Raw genomic sequence first — 17,356 nt, forward strand, 5'->3', positions numbered from 1 at the left:
GCGAAGTTGACCCGATTCTAATCGGGTATCAGAGCGCTTTACATAGCACCAGTTACGTTACATGACGACCAGAGGCGCAACTAGAGCCAAATTTCGGGGGGTGCAAGAAAAAATTTCGGGGGGGCTGAATCTTTTAAGCCATAGGCAGAGTGGAGCTGCAGGGGCTCTTAGAAGGGGTGAAACAACAGCGAGGCCTCATTAACATGCAAATGGTCTTTTAAAGACCTGTGAAGTGCTCGGGTGCGGCTGTCTGTGCGCCGGAAAGCTGTCTCATCCCGGACTGCCACACACGAGGGGGGGGGGGGAGCGGGGGGGGGGCTGAAGCCCTGTGAGTCCAATGGGTGTTGCGCGCCTGATGACGACACACATTCATTAGGTCTCGCCTGACCCAGTGCATGCGCTGGTCTGGCGAGACTTATTGAGAAGGCTCCAAAAAGTGCTACCAGGCCAGCCTAGAACTACAGTGCATGTGCGCGGGCGCACGCACCGCGCTTGACTGCGATTACTTTCACTTTCGCGGCCGCTTTGATGTTTGATCGTGATCACTTTCACGGCCGCTTGGCATAGCCAATGGGTCTCGCTTTTGGGACCTTATAAGTATTTAGTTATGCAACTGTTGCATGGCTAAACACTTATAAGGTCCTAAAGGCGAGACCTATTGGCTATGCCAATGCTTGATTTTAGGTCTCGCCTGACCCAGCGCTTGCTCTGGTCCGGCGAGACTTTAAGTAAGGGCTTAAAAAAATGCTACCGCCGGCCACAGCTTGCAGTGCGTGTGCGCGGGCTTGAGCAGAGGCGCCATATGGCGTGATTACTGCTGCGCGCGCATCACTCGCGCACATGCACTGCAAGCTGTGGCCGGCGGTAGCATTTTTCCCCGCTCCGCGGTTAAGCGATCAATTTTGAGAGAGCAGGCACCCTAAGATAGCCCTACAGTTCTAAACACAAGTCACTGTGTAAGCAAAAACAGTCTGTCTCGAGACATTAAAGGAAAAAGGATGAAAGACGGATTACGCATTGTCCAGTGTGCTTTAAAAAACACATTCACCAAATACTTCAAGATTCTATGTAAGAACCTCCCTCAATTCCTTCATCCCTTGTAAAGGTGTCTTTAAGTCACATTTTCGTTCTGTCTATTGTCAATGCTGCTATGCATACACATTTTAAAAAAGTTCTTTGGATAAGGTTCCTTGCACTGCAGGTCAGATTACCTTTAAAATGTGTATCACTTTCTAACCTCGATAAAGTGGTCGTTAAGTATTATAAGTTATGACCCATGCAACTTGCTTATTGGGCTTTACAAAGTAATATCATATTACCAGACACTTTTTAAGACATTTCCGCGAGAAGTGAAGTGCTAGAGAATGCACCACCTGTCATAATTTAAAACAGAAAAACTGAGGGGGGGAGACCCTCTCATCTTTGCCTTGGCGTCTCGAAATTCCGCGACCCGGGGATAATGCTCAAAGCATTAAGCAGCTATCACGCTCGTTTTGATCTATTGTCGCCTACTGATGCACCATCTTTTAGCCCAGCCTCTCACGGTGGCTTGCCCCTGAACACTGACCCTATTAGAGATGCTGTAGAGCCTGATGCTCAGGTCTTGCCTTTCTTCCACAGCTGTAGTTTTGTGGGCGATCGTGACCGCGGACTCTATCTACAATCCTACGAGCCACGACAAACAGCGGCTAAATTTGCAATTCATAACACAGTAACACAGGTCGGTTCTCCAGCAATTGAGCTATGACTTCCGGATCATTAAAGCTCTTCCAGGACAGAAGTGGCCACACACACACAACCACACACACACACTCAACCACACACACAACCACACACAACCACACACACACTCAACCACACACACACACAACCACACACACACAACCACACACACAACCACACACACGCAACCAACCACAACCAACCACACAACCACCCACAACCAACCACACACACAACCACACAACCACAACCACACACACAACCACACACACACAATCACACACACACAACACACACAACCACACACATGCAACCAACCACACAACCACACACACAACCCCACACACAAAACCACACACACAACCACACATACAACCACACACACAACCACATACACACACAAGCACACACACACAACACACACAACCACACACATGCAACCAACCACACAACCACACACACAACCCCACACACAAAACCACACACACAACCACACATACAACCACACACACAACCACATACACACACAAGCACACACACACAACCACACACACACACACAACCACACACACAACCTCACACACAACCACACACACTCAGCCACACACGCACACTCAACCCCACAAAACCACACACACACACAACCACACACAACCACACCCACAACCACACACAACCACACACACACAACCACACACACAACCACACACACAACCACACACACACAACCACAACCACACACACAAAGGGAGGAGACAACTGCAGCAGGACCTTCGGCTCAATCAGGACAGCAGAACCACCGGAAAAGGAACCCCTCGGCACGACCTAGACAGCAAGAAGTTGTCACTGGAGATATCGTGATCCTATGAACAATAGTGTCATCAGTGATCTAATCCAAACTGTAAACTGTGACAAATAACATCCCTATATATTGCAGTACCACAAAAACAGCAACAAGCATTGGCATGGCCAATAGGTCTCACCTTTGGGACCTTATAAGTGTTTTGCCATGCAACAGTTGTTGTTGCATCAAGGATATTGTGCTGCATAACTAAATACTTATAAGGTCCCAAAAGCGAAACCTATTGGCTATGCCAATGCTTCTTGTTTGTTAGGCACGGGGAGATTGAGTGATTTGCCCAGAATCATTGGATGTTCAGCGTCATTACCGAGACTCGAACCCAGTTCTCCAGGTCCGAGGTCGAGCGCACCTAGCCGTTAGCCCAACTCCTCTCCCCATCTTCTGCAGCCTATTGTAAAGCTCTCTAACTCCTGCAGGTAATGTTAATTTGTGAGTGTTAAATAGGTTACCTGGGAGGGGGGCTGGGACAGTTTGAGGCGGCAAGTTGGCGAGGGGAGCGGCCGGGCAGGATGCGGGGAATCTGTAAGAAAGAGCAACAGTTGGGGGGGGGGGGTCTGAAGGAAACAACAGTTAGGAGGAATCTCAGGGATACCTTAAGGATTTGGGGGGCTCTTGGCCTCAGGTATTTGGGGGCCTCTGTTCGGAGAATCTTTGGATTTATGATCCAATTTCCATCCTTTCATGCCCTCGACGGCTAGCTAGGTCACTCACAGTGCAGAGGCAAACTAATCCAAATTCTATATGTGTTTACATCTAATATTCAGCTATAGTGATGCGTGTTTTCAATTACAACACAGCAGCAGCACACTAATATTACTGCACTCTGAGACACCCTCCCATTTCTTATATGTGAGGGCTGGTTCTGAAGTTTCAGTATATGTCAAAAGCATCTCTAACAGCATGTCAAGTAAACAAGTGTGACTACACACATACTGTCAGAATGCTACCGAAGTGAGCGTGGCAGCAGCAGTCACATTTTCACCAATATACCCATTTCAATGAATTTAAAACCCGCTCCAAAGACTGTGTGCAGTCTTCATCCTGTGCAGCACATGTTCTGTCACCAATAACTGTTTACACTACAGCTGCCTTGTTGTGTCTATTCTAAATGGATGTTGAGCTTGCACTGCTGCTGCCTACTGCAAGCAAAATGTTTGTTGCTGTCAAAGAGTACCTCTTCTGTGAGGAAAGAAAGCTTGCACCGTAGGGGCTTCTGTGCAGTGAAGCTTACATTGCTGCTGCCCAGGACATACGCATTTGGTAAGATGTTCCAAAAGTGACTATACCGCCTTGTGCAATTCTAAAACATGGCTTCCAAGTGACTATGTTATACATGCAACTGCTTCACCCCCCCGCACAGTGCTTAGTTTGTAAAAAAAATAAAAAATAAGTGCTGTTACCTAAAATATTTCATTGAACCTGCAACATCCACAACTAGTAATGCCAATGGCCACTGACAAGGCGATAGTCCGTCTTCTGAAGAAGAGAGCAAAGTAATTGGTAAAATGTGCAATAAAGTTTGCCTTAGCATAATTTCTTGCTGCTTGTTCACGTCACACTCTCTGCCATATCACATTTCACACCTTTTATCTCCTCTTTCCCATCTCAGTCAGATTCTCCTCTCATTGCCATTTCCTCTGTTTCGTCCCTGCCTATTCTCTTATATGTTCTCAATAGTCTCTTGTCACTATTCTCTATCTTGTCTCTTAGACGTTCCATTTCTACAATTTCTTTCCTCAATCCCTTCTCTCTCACTCTCATCCTCCCTTCTCCTTATTCACTGTCAGAGACTGGCAAGATGCTATTTGTAAAAAATTCTGGACTGCCCGATGGACACTGAATCACTGCAATGTAATGCGATTTCTTTAAACTAAAAAGAAATCTCTCTTTTTGGCATTTAGTTAGCGCTTGCTACCACTTGTCAAGGGTAGTAAACTCTATATAAATTCAATTCCATACAATCAGGGCCACTGGAAATATGCAGCAGGGGGGGTAAATTATGCGGCAGGTTTGAGTAAATTATGCAGCATGAAAAGCCAAATTATGAGGCGTAATATGCCACATTTTGTGACACTTCATTGTTTTGTAATTTTACACTTATTACCACTGTCTGGGCATTAGTTGCACCTCATTAGAACCAGTATAACACCCAAATAAAGCAATAAGCAACAGATAGGTGACCAGTCAAGCTTTACAAAGGGTGTTGCATTGCCCAGTAACACGTGTTTCTGCGTATAGTAACTTTTGAACTGTTTGATCTAAAAAAAAAAATGTTTTTGTTAAAATCTGCAGATTATGCAGTAGAAGATGGATTATGTGGCAAATGTGGGACATCTATAGTTATGCATAACTCCTCTAGTCCCGCATACAATGCATGCAATGTAATTTGTCATCTGCACCTTCTTTGCTTGGAAGGACTGAGGTAAACAGTCAGGCTGAGAACTGGGCAGAGATCACCTTTCAAGTTCAAATGCTTCCTCCATCTTTATAGTGTTAATCGGCAATCATTGTCTCCCCTTTAAAATAGTGAGGAAGGCTAAAGCACACGCTGTCACAGTAAAAGCCCCAACCATGGGATCTGTGAACTAGCATTTTATGAATTGCTGGTGGCCTCCATCCTTCTTAGAAAATAGAAAATATTTTCTCCAATGCCAGCTTCCCAAGCAGTTCCCTGCCAAAACTGAGGCCGGGCTAAGCAACACGACAGGGGTGGGAGTGGGGGACGGCTGAAGCTATTTTAGCCAAATGGGCATTGCGGGCCTGTGCATTAAACACGAGGAGGCCAGAGAAGGAGAGGTCAACTCAGGGAGTTTTATTAGTTAAAGCAGATCCAATACACAAATTAAATAGTCCTTTCATCCGCTCTTGCTACTTCAGGGCGTGATAGGGTTTTGCGTCTCAGGTCTTTTCCGTCTCTATTCCCCAGGGTCAGGTAGGCGATGTCAATCAGTCAAAGACTCAGAATGAACAAAAAAAAAGAGAAAAAGAAAAAAAAAGAATGCTTTAGGACGGATCCTCTTCTTTTACCTGGTCTTTTAATGGGGAGGGGGTGAGGGATATTCACCCGTACCGTCACCACGTGTCCCCGAGAATAAGAAAAGAAAACCCAGGAGCTTAGCGGTATCCTCCCTCTCTCCCGAGTCGAGCGTTCCTACTAAACCAGCCTCGTACTCTTGCACGTACCGTAGGAAGCCACGCATCTCCTGATACGTGGCTGGCGTCTTCGCGGTGCCGGAATGGGTCCGGCTCCCTCTCTTGCGGTTGGCCGGATTTCTCTGGGTCCCCCATTGGGTCTCTTCTGCGTCGTTGTCTTCAGTCCCTTGGGGATTCCTCGGGGTCTGCTGCGTCTGCCTCCGCTGATCCGTGGGACGAGTGGGGTGACGCCGCCAGGTAAGCGGTGGGGTCCCGTTCGCCTTCTTCTTCCTCTTCCCTGAGGCATCTCCTCGGCACAACAGCAGCGCGCTCTTCGATTCCTTCAGTCGATTCAAATACCGTCGCGATGGGGTAGACCTCCCTGGAGAAAGCACGTGATGAGGTCACATGGAGCGTGATGTCATCCGGAGTATGGTCAAACTTAAAGGGACCGTTGGATTCTATTTCTCGTGTTCCTGTCACAGACTGAAAATAAAGAACAGGGGAGAGATAAGGGGGAAGATGTCCATCGTCCTCTTCAGGTGTCTGATTGTATAAAGACATCCCCAGACAGATCTCCCCCCTAGACAGTTCACGTTTGGGGAACTGAGGAATACGGGATAAGGAGTCGGCATTAGCGTTGCAGCTACCTTTCCGGTGCCGGACTTCAAATGAGAAGGGTTGGAGGGAAAGGAACCAGCGAAGCACCCTGGCATTGTTGCCTTTGTTGCGAGCTAACCATTGGAGTGGGGCATGATCAGTGTAGAGTAGGAACGGGGCTCCTTCCAGATAATAGCGCAATTTTTCGACTGCCCACTTCACTGCCAGGCATTCCTTCTCAATGGTAGCTTAGTTTCTTTCTCGGGGGAAGAGCTTTCGACTAATGAAGGCTATAGGGCGCTCGCTTCCATCAGATGTTTCTTAGGATAATACGGCCCCCAACCCCATCTCCGAGGCGTCGGTTTGAAGAAGAAAGGGACGTGTTAAGTCCGGGGAGATCAAAACAGGGCTGGATGTTATAGCTGTTTTTATATCCTTAAAGGCTTGAAGGGCTGATGTGGAGGGGGTGAGAAGTTCACTTTCTTTTACTCCTTTGTGTAGGAGGTCGGTCAAGGGAGAGGCAATTTGTGAGTAGTGGGGGATGAATCTGCTGTAATAACCGAGTAAGCCTAAGAAGGCTCTGACCCCCTTTTTGGTTGTGGGGAAGGACGTATTAGTGAAGGCTCTGATTTTTTCTTGTTGGGGCTCAATTAGACCATCCCCTAGGAGATAACCAAGGTAGCGGACTTTCTGATATGTTATTATTATTTTTTTTTAATTGATATGTAGCCCTGCGTCTTTTAGGGCACCAAATACGACTTCACAATGTAGGAGGTGTGATTCCCAGCTGGGACTATATATGATGATATCGTCCAGGTACGCGGATGAATAACTCTGGTGGGGCCTCAATACTATATCCATTAGCTGCTGAAAAGTGGCGGGTGCACCATGTAGCCCAAAAGGAAGGACTGTGAACTCGTATAGACCAGAAGGAGCGGAGAACGCAGTTTTGTGTTTGTCTTGGGGAGCGAGTGGTACCTGCCAGTACCCTTTGGTCAAATCTAATGTTATGTATTTGGCCTCCCCCATCTGCTTAATCAGTTCATCCACTCGTGGTAGGGGGTATGAGTCAAACTGGGTGATGGAGTTGACAGCTCTGAAGTCTATACAGAAGCGCACAGATCCATCCGGTTTGGGTACAAGAACGACGGGTGATGACCATTCGCTCTTTGATGGATGTATAATGCCGGCAGTGAGCATGTTCTGTACCTCTGTTTCGATAGAGGCTCTTCGAGCCGCAGGGATACGGTATGGACACTGTCTGATGATTTTCCCGGGTGCAGAGGGTATGGTATGATGGACAACATTGGTCCGACCTGGGACATCAGAGAAGATGGAAGAATAGGTAGAAAATAGAGACTGTAGCGTCTCGATTTGGTTTGTCTGAAGTTCCTTGTTAATGTCAAGATACTGAGTGGTAGACGGACTCGTTGGTGATCTCTCTGTTAGGAATACCTTTTTCATAGGGGGCTGTCCTAGCCACTTTTTCAATAAATTTATGTGGAATATTTGGGTTTTGTTTTTGGACAGACGTAATCGATAGGTGGTCAATCCGATCTTTTCTATAATTTCATATGGGCCTTTCCACTCCGCTCTGTGTTTGGGGATGACAGCTGGCAGGAGGACTAAGACCCAGTCATGTACCTGAAGATGGCGCCACTTTTTGCCCTTATCATAAAACACTTGTTGTTGTCTTTGTGCCTTTTCAAGGTTGGTATGTGCAAACTCCCTTAACTTGGACAACCGCGATCTCAATCCTTTGGAATAATCAAGGAGTGCCTGGGTTTCCTTAGGTGTTTCTTTTTCCCAAGCCACCTTGGTCATCTCTAGGAGAGTACGTGGTTGGCGACCATAAAGGAGTTCGAACGGAGAACAGCCGAGGCTGCTTTGTTTCTGACAACGAATGACAAACAATGCTAAGGGTAAAAGAGCATCCCAATCAGGTCCCTCAGCTGTCATCATTTTTTTAAATGTGAGCTTAATGATACCATTGTAACGCTTGCACAACCCATCCGTTTGTGGATGATATACCGAGGTCCTGATTTGCGCAATATCTAAGCTCTTACATACTTGCGCCATTAATTTAGAAACAAAGGGGGTGCCTTGGTCTGTGAGGATCTCATGTGGAAACCCCACCCGGGCGAATAACTCTATCAACTTCTCACATATTGAGGCGGTATTGGGGGTTCTCAGGGGAAAAGCTTCGGGGTAACGGGTAGCATAATCGACAATGGCAAGGGCGTACTGGTTGCCTTTCCGGGATCGGGGTAAGGGACCTGTAAGGTCCATTCCCACACGACTGAATGGTTTGCCTATGATGGATAGAGGTTGTAAGGGAACAGCCGGTGGGTGGTAAGGATTTTTTTTTTTACAGACTTCACATTCCTGGCAGTATTTAGAAATGTGTGCATGTATGCCAGGCCAATAGAAGTGTTCAAGGATGGACTCACTAGTTTTCTAAGATCCTACGTGACCGGCTACTAGATGGCTATGCGCAAAAAACATGACCTGTTCCCTAAAACTCGTGGGTACAAGCAGTTGTTTGTTAGCATTTGGGGCAGCTATTCTGTAGAGGAGATCGTTTTCTATAAGGAAGCCAGGGTAAGAGGTAACCTGTGGGGAGGCTTGTTGCCATGCTAGCTGGAGGGTAAAGTCGTTCTTCTGGGCGTATCGAAAACTTCGGTCGTCTTGCCATGGTGCCTGACTAAGGAGTACCGTTGGCTTTCCTATGGTTCTTTTAATTTTTGAGTGTAGTAGTTCTATGAACTCAGGATGGTCGGTACCTAAAAAATTTTCGGGTAAGCTAGGGAGAACCCCTACAATGGCAGGTAAAACCCTATTGTCTGGTAATCGCAGTTTCACTTGTGCTGCTGGATATGTTTTAGCATCCCCATGAACGCATTTGATGGGTATGAGTCGATAGGGAATAATGTCAGTGGGTCTAACGAGACGGTCCTGAATGACGAACTGTCGGCAACCTGAATCAAGGAGTGCCTTCACACAAACACCATTTAAAACTAGACTTACGTAATACCCTGTGCCGAACTCTTCAGTGTACAGGACATGCCGAGGTAGGTAGTTTATGTCCATAGGCTCTTCGGTGGTTTTATTTGAGGGACATGAGCGGGCTATATGTCCCCAGGTACCACATTCAAAACACTGGGGACCCTTTCCAGTTAGGGCCTCGGGTTTAGAGAGTCGGGTTTTATTGGGGTCTGGTATCGCTCTGGGTGGTTTCTTCTCCTGTCTCCCTGTCCCTGGTCTCTGTTTGTTCTCTGTCTCCCAGACCGTAGTTCGTGGTTGTGCCCGAGAATAGGTGGTTGCCATTTCTATGGTTTGTCAGAGGGTGAGACCTGTATGCTGTTTTAACCACTTCTGGGTGGCATATGGCAAAGCCTCTAAAAACTGTTCATGATAAATCATAGTCATGATTTCCTCTTTGGTATGGTCTTGCGGTCTTAACCATTTGTCGGCGGCGGACTTTAACTTGTAAAACAGGGTTTTTGGTGTGTCCCCGGCTTTCCCTCTCTCTTTTCTGAAGCGTGTTCTGTAAGCTTCGGCATCTAGACCCAAATGATCAAGTATAACCTTCTTGATCTCCGTATATGAAGAAGTACCCATTGAATTGGCTGCTTGATATGCCTCTTGGGCTTCTCCGGTTAATAATGGGGTTAGAAAAAACGGCCATTTAGCCTCCGGCTAGCCGAATGCTCGAGCTGCGCACTCAAAATTAAGAAGGAAGGAGTCAAGGTCCTCTCCTTCACGATATGTCTGCAGGGGTACCGTAGGATAGGCAGGAGCGGTTCCCTGTCTCATGGGTACTGTTTTAGCAAGGTCCCCCTGTCTGTCTGACATCTTAAAAAGACTCTCTAATTGTTGGTTTATGGATGTACTGAACAATTCCCTGTCAGCCTGAGCCGATGACATATGTCTCTCCAGTACCCATTCTAATTTCTCCTGGCCTGCAATTAGTCGTTGTACTAGGTTGTCCATCACTTATAGTCTAATGGAATATCCCACTTCTGACACCACGTGTGCATTAAACACTAGGAGGCCAGAGAAGGAGAGGTCAACTCAGGGAGTTTTATTAGTTAAAGCAGATCCGATACACAAATCAAATAGTCCTTTCATCCGCTCTTGTTACTTCAGGGCGTGATAGGGTTTTGCGTCTCAGGTCTTTTCCGTCTCTCTTCCCCAGGGTTCGGTAGGTGACCCTTGACCTTCTGGTAGGTCGCCCCCCCCCCCCGCTGCAGCTCCGCCTGCACCCCCGCTGTCGCCACTGCCGCCGGAGAAGTCGAGGACCTCCACCACCCGCAGGCTTCCACCTGCGCCTCATCCCTGGTGGCCAGTGGTGGCCTTAGGTATGTTTCATTTCCCTTGTGCTGTCTTTTTGCCTTTTTTGCCTCTGTGACCCTGATTTGTGCCTGTAACTGCCGTGCCCCCTGCCCCCCGCTCGCCGCTCTGCTCTGTGCCATTTCCCTTGTGCTGTTCCTCTGCTTTTTGCCGCTGTCACCCTGATTCTGTGCCTGTAACTGCCGTGCCCCCTGCCCCTCGCTTGCCGCTCCGCTTCTGTGCCCCCTTTTTATTTCTGTACCACCTCGCCGTCCGAGTGCTTAATTTGTGCCTGTGACCCTGTTTTGTGCCCCCTTTTTATTTCTGTACCACCTCGCCGTCCGCGTGCTTAATTTGTGCCTGTGACCCTGTTTTGTGCCCCGTTTATCTTCTGTACCACCTCGCCGGTCTCCTGTCCCCCGTCCTCGTCCCTGCCGCTGCCTCCCCTGCGGCCCCGCCCCCTCCGCGCCCATTCGGCGCTCCCGTCCCTCGCCTCCCAGCTGCTCCTCCCTCCCCACCTCCCTATATATGGCGGCCGCTGCGCGGTGAGGAGAGCGACCCATGACCTTCTGGTAGGTTGTTCCCCCCCGCTGCAGCTCCGCCTGCACCCCCGCTGTCGCCGCCGGAGAAGTCGAGGCCCTCCACCACCCACAGGCTTCCACCTGTGCCTCATCCCTGGTGGCCAGTGGTGGCCGCCTTAGGTTCGTTTAATTTCCCTTGTGCTGTCTCTTTGCCTTTTTTGCCTCTGTGACCCTGATTTGTGCCTGTAACTGCCGTGCCCCCTGCCCCCCGCTCGCCGCTCTGCTCTGTGCCATTTCCCTTGTGCTGTTCCTCTGCTTTTTGCCGCTGTGACCCTGATTCTGTGCCTGTAACTGCCGTGCCCCCTGCCCCTGGCTTACCGCTCTGCTCTGTGCCATTTCCCTTGTGCTGTTCCTCTGCTTTTTGCCGCTGTGACCCTGATTTTGTGCCTGTAACTGCCGTGCCCCCTGCCCCTCGCTCGCCGCTCCGCTTCTGTGCCCCCTTTTTATTTCTGTACCACCTCGCCGTCCGCGTGCTTAATTTGTGCCTGTGACCCTGTTTTGTGCCCCGTTTATCTTCTGTACCACCTCGCCGGTCTCCTGTCCCCCGTCCCTGCCTCCCCTAAGGCCCCGCCCCCTCCGCGCCCATTCGCCGCTCCCGTCCGTCGCCTCCCAGCTGCTCCTCCCTTCCCATAAATGGCGGCTGCTGTGCGGCCGCGCGCAGCGGGCGTGCTGCTGACGTGCCGAAGGCACGCCTAAGACAAGCCCGTCTGCGCCCATCCGCGCCCAGCGCCAGAACCCCTGGCCCCCGTGCCAGCCACGAGGAGCACCACCTCCGCTACGACGCCAAGACCCTCATCGCTCTCAACCCAGGAAGAACCCACACCTGCTGCAAGGTCGCCCGAGGCGCACCCACGGCCCCTTCACCTGCCGAAACTGCAACTTCTCCTGCAACGAAAGCGCCAAAATACCCACCGCAACGGAAACCAACCAGCTCAGATGCATCCTGATCAACACTCGCTCCGCACACAAACACGCCGTCGAACTCTGGGACCTATTCAACACTACATCTCCGGACGTCGCCTTCCTGACCGAAACCTGGATGAACGAAACTTCTGCGCCTGACCATAGCCATCCCAGACGGGTACAAGATCACCCGCACAGACCGCGTAAACAGAGCCGGAGGAGGCATCGCCATCGTTCACAAAAACACCATCAAGATCTCTACAAACACCAACGACACCCTCAGCACCGCCGAACACATGCACTTCCAGATCCACACGGACCCCAAGACCACCCTAAGAGGCACCCTCATCTACAGACCTCCAGGACCCCGGGCTCAATTCTGCGACTCCATCGCCGACCTCATCAGCTGACACGCACTGACCTCCACCAACTACATCCTCCTCGGAGACCTGAACCATCACCTGGAAAACAACAACGACAGCAACTCCTCCACCCTGATCGACAATCTCGCCAACCTCGGACTCAAACAGCTTGTCACAACGCTGACCCACACCGCCGGCCACACACTTGACGCAATCTTCTCCTCAAGCCCCCACGTCACTTTCAGCCACGTCTCCGAACTCACCTGGACCGGCCACCACTGCATCCATTTCTCCCTCCGAAAACCACTCACACCCCACCGCACCCTACAGACCCCCCGCCACCGCTGGGGCAAAATCACTGAAGAACAACTCCAGACAAGCCTCGCACTCAACCCTCCGACGAACCCCACCAACCCGGATGATGGTGCACTCTCCCTCGAACGCTGGATGAACGACTGCGCCAACACCATCGTGCGGCTGAAAAACCCCACCAACAGAGGCACCAGCAGAAGAGTCAGCTGGTTCACCCCGGAACTCCTCGACTCCAAACGCACCTGCCGGAAACTGGAAAACATACGGAACAGGGACAAGACGCCAGACAGCCACACTGCCTACAAAGACGCCATCCGCAACCACCACCACCTCATCAGGACCGCCAAAAGGACCTCCTTCACAGACCGCCTTGACAACAACGCGCACAACAGCAAGGAGCTCTTCACCATCGTGAAGGAACTCTCTAACCCCAGCTCCAATGCCAACGACATCCCACCATCACAAGCCCTGTGCGACTCACTCGCCACATTCTTTCATCGAAAAATCACCGACATCCACGACAGCTTCAGACGCCGGACAACCCCTGCCGACCACACCGCACCTAACCCACCGCACCCCACCACCCACGAAACCCTGATTACCTGATCTAACGTGAGCATCGAGGACACAATCAAGACCATGGGATCTATGCACTCCGGTTCCCCTTCAGACCCCTCCCACACCACATCTTCAACAAAGCCAGCAACTCCATCACACCCCACCTGCACAAAATCATCAACCTCTCCTTCGAGACCGCCACCTTCCCTGAGAACTGGAAGCACGCAGAGATCAACGCCCTACTGAAGAAACCCAAAGCAGACCCGAGCGACCTCAAAAACATCCGGCCCATCTCCTTGCTCCCGTTCCCAGCTAAGGTCATCGAGAAGATAGTAAACACCCAGCTCACGCGACACCTCGAAGACAACAACATCCTAGACCCATCACAATCAGGATTCCGCAGCAACCACAGCACCGAGACCGCCCTCATCGCTGCCACAGACGACATCAGTGTCCTGCTAGACAACGGTAAGACGGCGGCCCTCATCCTCCTAGACCTCTCCGCCGCTTTTGACACCGTCTGCCACCGCACACTACGCACGCGCCTCCACGACGCATGGATCTGAAACAAAGCCCTGGACTGGACCACCTCCTTCCTCTCCGGCAGAACTCAGAGAGTCCGCCTTCCCCCGTTCCGCTCCGAGGCCTTTAAGATCATCTGCGGCGTCCCACAAGGATCCTCCCTCAGCCCGACGCTGTTCAACGTCTACATGGCACCACTAGCACGCATCGCCCGACAACACGACCTCAACATAATCTGCTACGCCGACGACACTCAGCTGATCCTCTCCCTCACCAAGGACCCCCTCACCGCCAAATCCAACCTCCACCAGGGAATGAAGGCTGTCGCCGACTGGATGGAGGACAACTGCCTCAAACTGAACACAGACAAGACAGAAATCCTCATCCTCGGGTCCAACCCCTCTGCATGGGACGACTCTTGGTGGCCCACGTCACTGGGGTCCCCCCCCCGGCCCCCACCGACCACACACGCGACCTGGGAGTCATCCTCGACTCAAAACTCTCCATGACCAAACAAGTTAACGCAGTCTCCTCCACCTGTTTCAACACCCTCCGCATGCTCCGCAAGATCTTCAGATGGATCCCGACAAACACGAGAAAAACTGTCACCCAAGCCCTGGTCAGCTGCAGGCTCGACTACGGAAACGCCCTCTACGCCGGAACCTCGTCCAAGCTCATCAGCAGACTGCAGAGAATCCAGAATACCTCTGCACGCCTGATCCTCGACGTCCCGCGCCGCGACCACATCACCCCCCACCTGAGGAACCTGCACTGGCTCCCTGTCGACAAAAGAATCTCCTTCAAGCTCCTGATCCACGCACACAAAGCACTCCACAAAACCGTCCCAGCCTATCTCAACAGCTGACTCTCCTTCTTCGTACCCAACAGGAAATTCCGCTCCACTGACCACGCCCTGGCCACGGTCCCACGCATCCATAGAACCACTTCCGGAGGCAGATCCTACTCCCATCGCGCCGCCAAGACTTGGAACACCCTCCCCCTCCACCTACGTCAAACCGAAGACCTGCTGACCTTCAGGAGACAACTCAAGACCTGGCTCTTCGACCAGTAACATCTCCCCCCCCCCCCCCCCACCTCCCCAGCGCCTTGAAACCCACCCGGGTATGTAGTGCGCTTTACAAGTTACATGATTGATTGCATGATTTGATTGATTGATTGAATCAGTCAAAGACTCAGAATGAACAAAAAAAAAGAGAAAAAGAAAAAAAAAAAGAATGCTTTAGGACGGATCCTCTTTTTTTACCTGGTCTTTTAATGGGGAGGGGGTGAGGGATATGCACCCGTACCGTCACCACGTGTTCCCGAGAATAAGAAAAGAAAACCCAGGAGCTTAGCAGTATCCTCCCCCTCCCCTGAGTCGAGCGTTCCTACTAAACCAGCCCCGTACCCTTGCACGTACCGTAGGAAGCCACGCATCTCCCGATACGTGGCTGGCGTCTTCGCGGTACCGGAATGGGTCTAGCACCCTCTCTTGCGGTTCGCCGGATTTCTCTGGGTCCCCCATTGAGTCTCTTCCACATCGTTGTCTTCGGTCCCTTGGCGATTTCTCGGGGTCTGCTACGTCTGCCTCCGCTGATCCGTGGGACGAGTGGGGTGGCTCCGCCAGGTAAGCGGTGGGGTCCCGTTCCCCTGTTTCTTCCTCTTCCCTGAGGCGTCTCCTCGGCACAACAGCAGCGCGCTCTTCGATTCCTTCCGTCGATTCAAATACTGCCGCGATTGGGTAGACCTCCCTGGAGAAAGCACGTGATGAGGTCACATGGGGCGTGAAGTCATCCGGAGGACGGTCAAACTTAAAGGGACCGTTGGATTCTATTTCTCGTGTTCCTCTCGCAGACTGAAAATAAAGAACAGGGGAGAGATAAGGGGGAAGATGTCCATCGTCCTCTTCAGGTGTCTGATTGTATAAAGACATCCCCTGACAGGGCCTGGCTGCGCTGTATAAAACTGCTTACATAAATACATTTGCACGTTTTCACATCCCCTGCATTAGTGCTGTAAGGGGCCCTTCTGTTCACATAGGTCATGATTTTTGTGGAAGTTTCTTACAGGCGCCTCTTCAGCCACAGCTCTTCTAGGGCCTCATGTAGGTAGCATACCAGTTACCACTTCTAAAATACCGAACGATACCGAATCGGTATTTTAGAAGTGGTAACTCGTATGTAGGTAATGAGTCGGTATTTTTTACCGATTCGTTACAATTCGGTAATTACCGAATCGGTATTTACCGAATCGGTAATGAGGCATACCTTCCCATTGATGGGAAGGTATGCCTCATTACCGAATCGGTAAATACCGATTCGGTAATGGGGGGAACACATGCAAGGGTGGCAGGGTGTCACATTGACACCCTGTTGCACCCCTGATTCGGCCATGTGTGCACATGTGGCACACATACATGCCCTAAGGGCATGTATGTATGCCACATTGCACACTGCTACGCGCTTAGAAATGCATGAACACATACATTAATTATTTACCACCAACTATAAGTTGGTGGTAAATACCGACTCTTAAACACACCCACACACTCCCCCTACATCTCGATTTTGGTTTCGGAATTTACCGAATCGGTAACATTACCGATTCGGAAAAGTTACCGATTCGGTAACATTACCGATTCGGTATTATTACCGAATCGGTAATTTTACCGATTCGGTAAATTCCGAAACCAAAATCTGTCCCCCTACATACCAATAGCCAAAATACCGGTCGGTAACGGTATAATTACCGAAAATCGGCCGTTACCGACCGGTATTTGGCTACCTACATGAGGCCCCTAGACTCCTACCCGCCTTTTTCATCCCACTTCAAGTACCACCCTGCATATGCCACTGCCTCTTGCTGCCTTTGCTTTCCCTCCCTATCTTGCTTATTCACTACACCCTGCCTAGTCTTTTTCAATGTCTCGTTCAAACTCTCCCTCTTAATCTTTTCTTTATTGTGTTTTTCTTTAGTCTGACGCCCTGGATCCCCATCTAGTTCACACTTACATTGATGGGTGTGTCTGTAGTCATTTTGGGTCTGAATGTCCTTGAATAATTATATGTAAGCGAATCTGAAAGAAGGACAATCTATTTGACTGGTGCTCTGCATCTTTGAAGGATTTACTTGAGGAGGATCCCTCCAGTTTTGAAGAGGCCGCAAAGGTAGCCAGAGACATACAAGTGGGCTGCTATGTTCTGGAAGGCTCATGCACCCCAATACCGTTGATTGATGGAGTGGCCCTGGACCTGTTTGCAACACAGTGCCTTTGAATGTATGGAGGTGAGTATATGGTAAGACACACGTTGTCATGACATGGGGACACAACATATTTGGTAGTGTCTGGACACAAGACAATCCCCTACCTTGGTGCTGGATGGGTAATGGCTCGTCCCCCTGGCAGGCAGCAAAGGAGTAAGCATAGCGAACACCCCGATTTTAATCTATATAACCCAACCTTTAAGGTT

General features: G+C 50.3%; 1 protein-coding gene across 9 annotated transcripts in view; it reads left to right on the forward strand.

Moving 5' to 3' along the window:
* Window positions 1-17,356, forward strand: part of LOC146789947 (anion exchange protein 2-like) — a 2,390,686-nt gene that overhangs the window by 1,032,543 nt on the left and 1,340,787 nt on the right. Inside the window, exon 2 of one of the 9 annotated variants that reach the window (XM_085628251.1) lies at window positions 17,009-17,171. The exons of the other annotated variants lie outside the window; for them this stretch is intronic. The gene's annotated coding sequence lies outside the window, so the exon portion shown is untranslated. The remainder of the gene's footprint in view (window positions 1-17,008; window positions 17,172-17,356) is intronic. 9 annotated transcript variants of the gene reach the window in all.

Source organism: Triturus cristatus, chromosome 10 (assembly GCF_964204655.1).
Source record: "Triturus cristatus chromosome 10, aTriCri1.1, whole genome shotgun sequence".
NCBI lineage: Eukaryota > Metazoa > Chordata > Amphibia > Caudata > Salamandridae > Triturus > Triturus cristatus.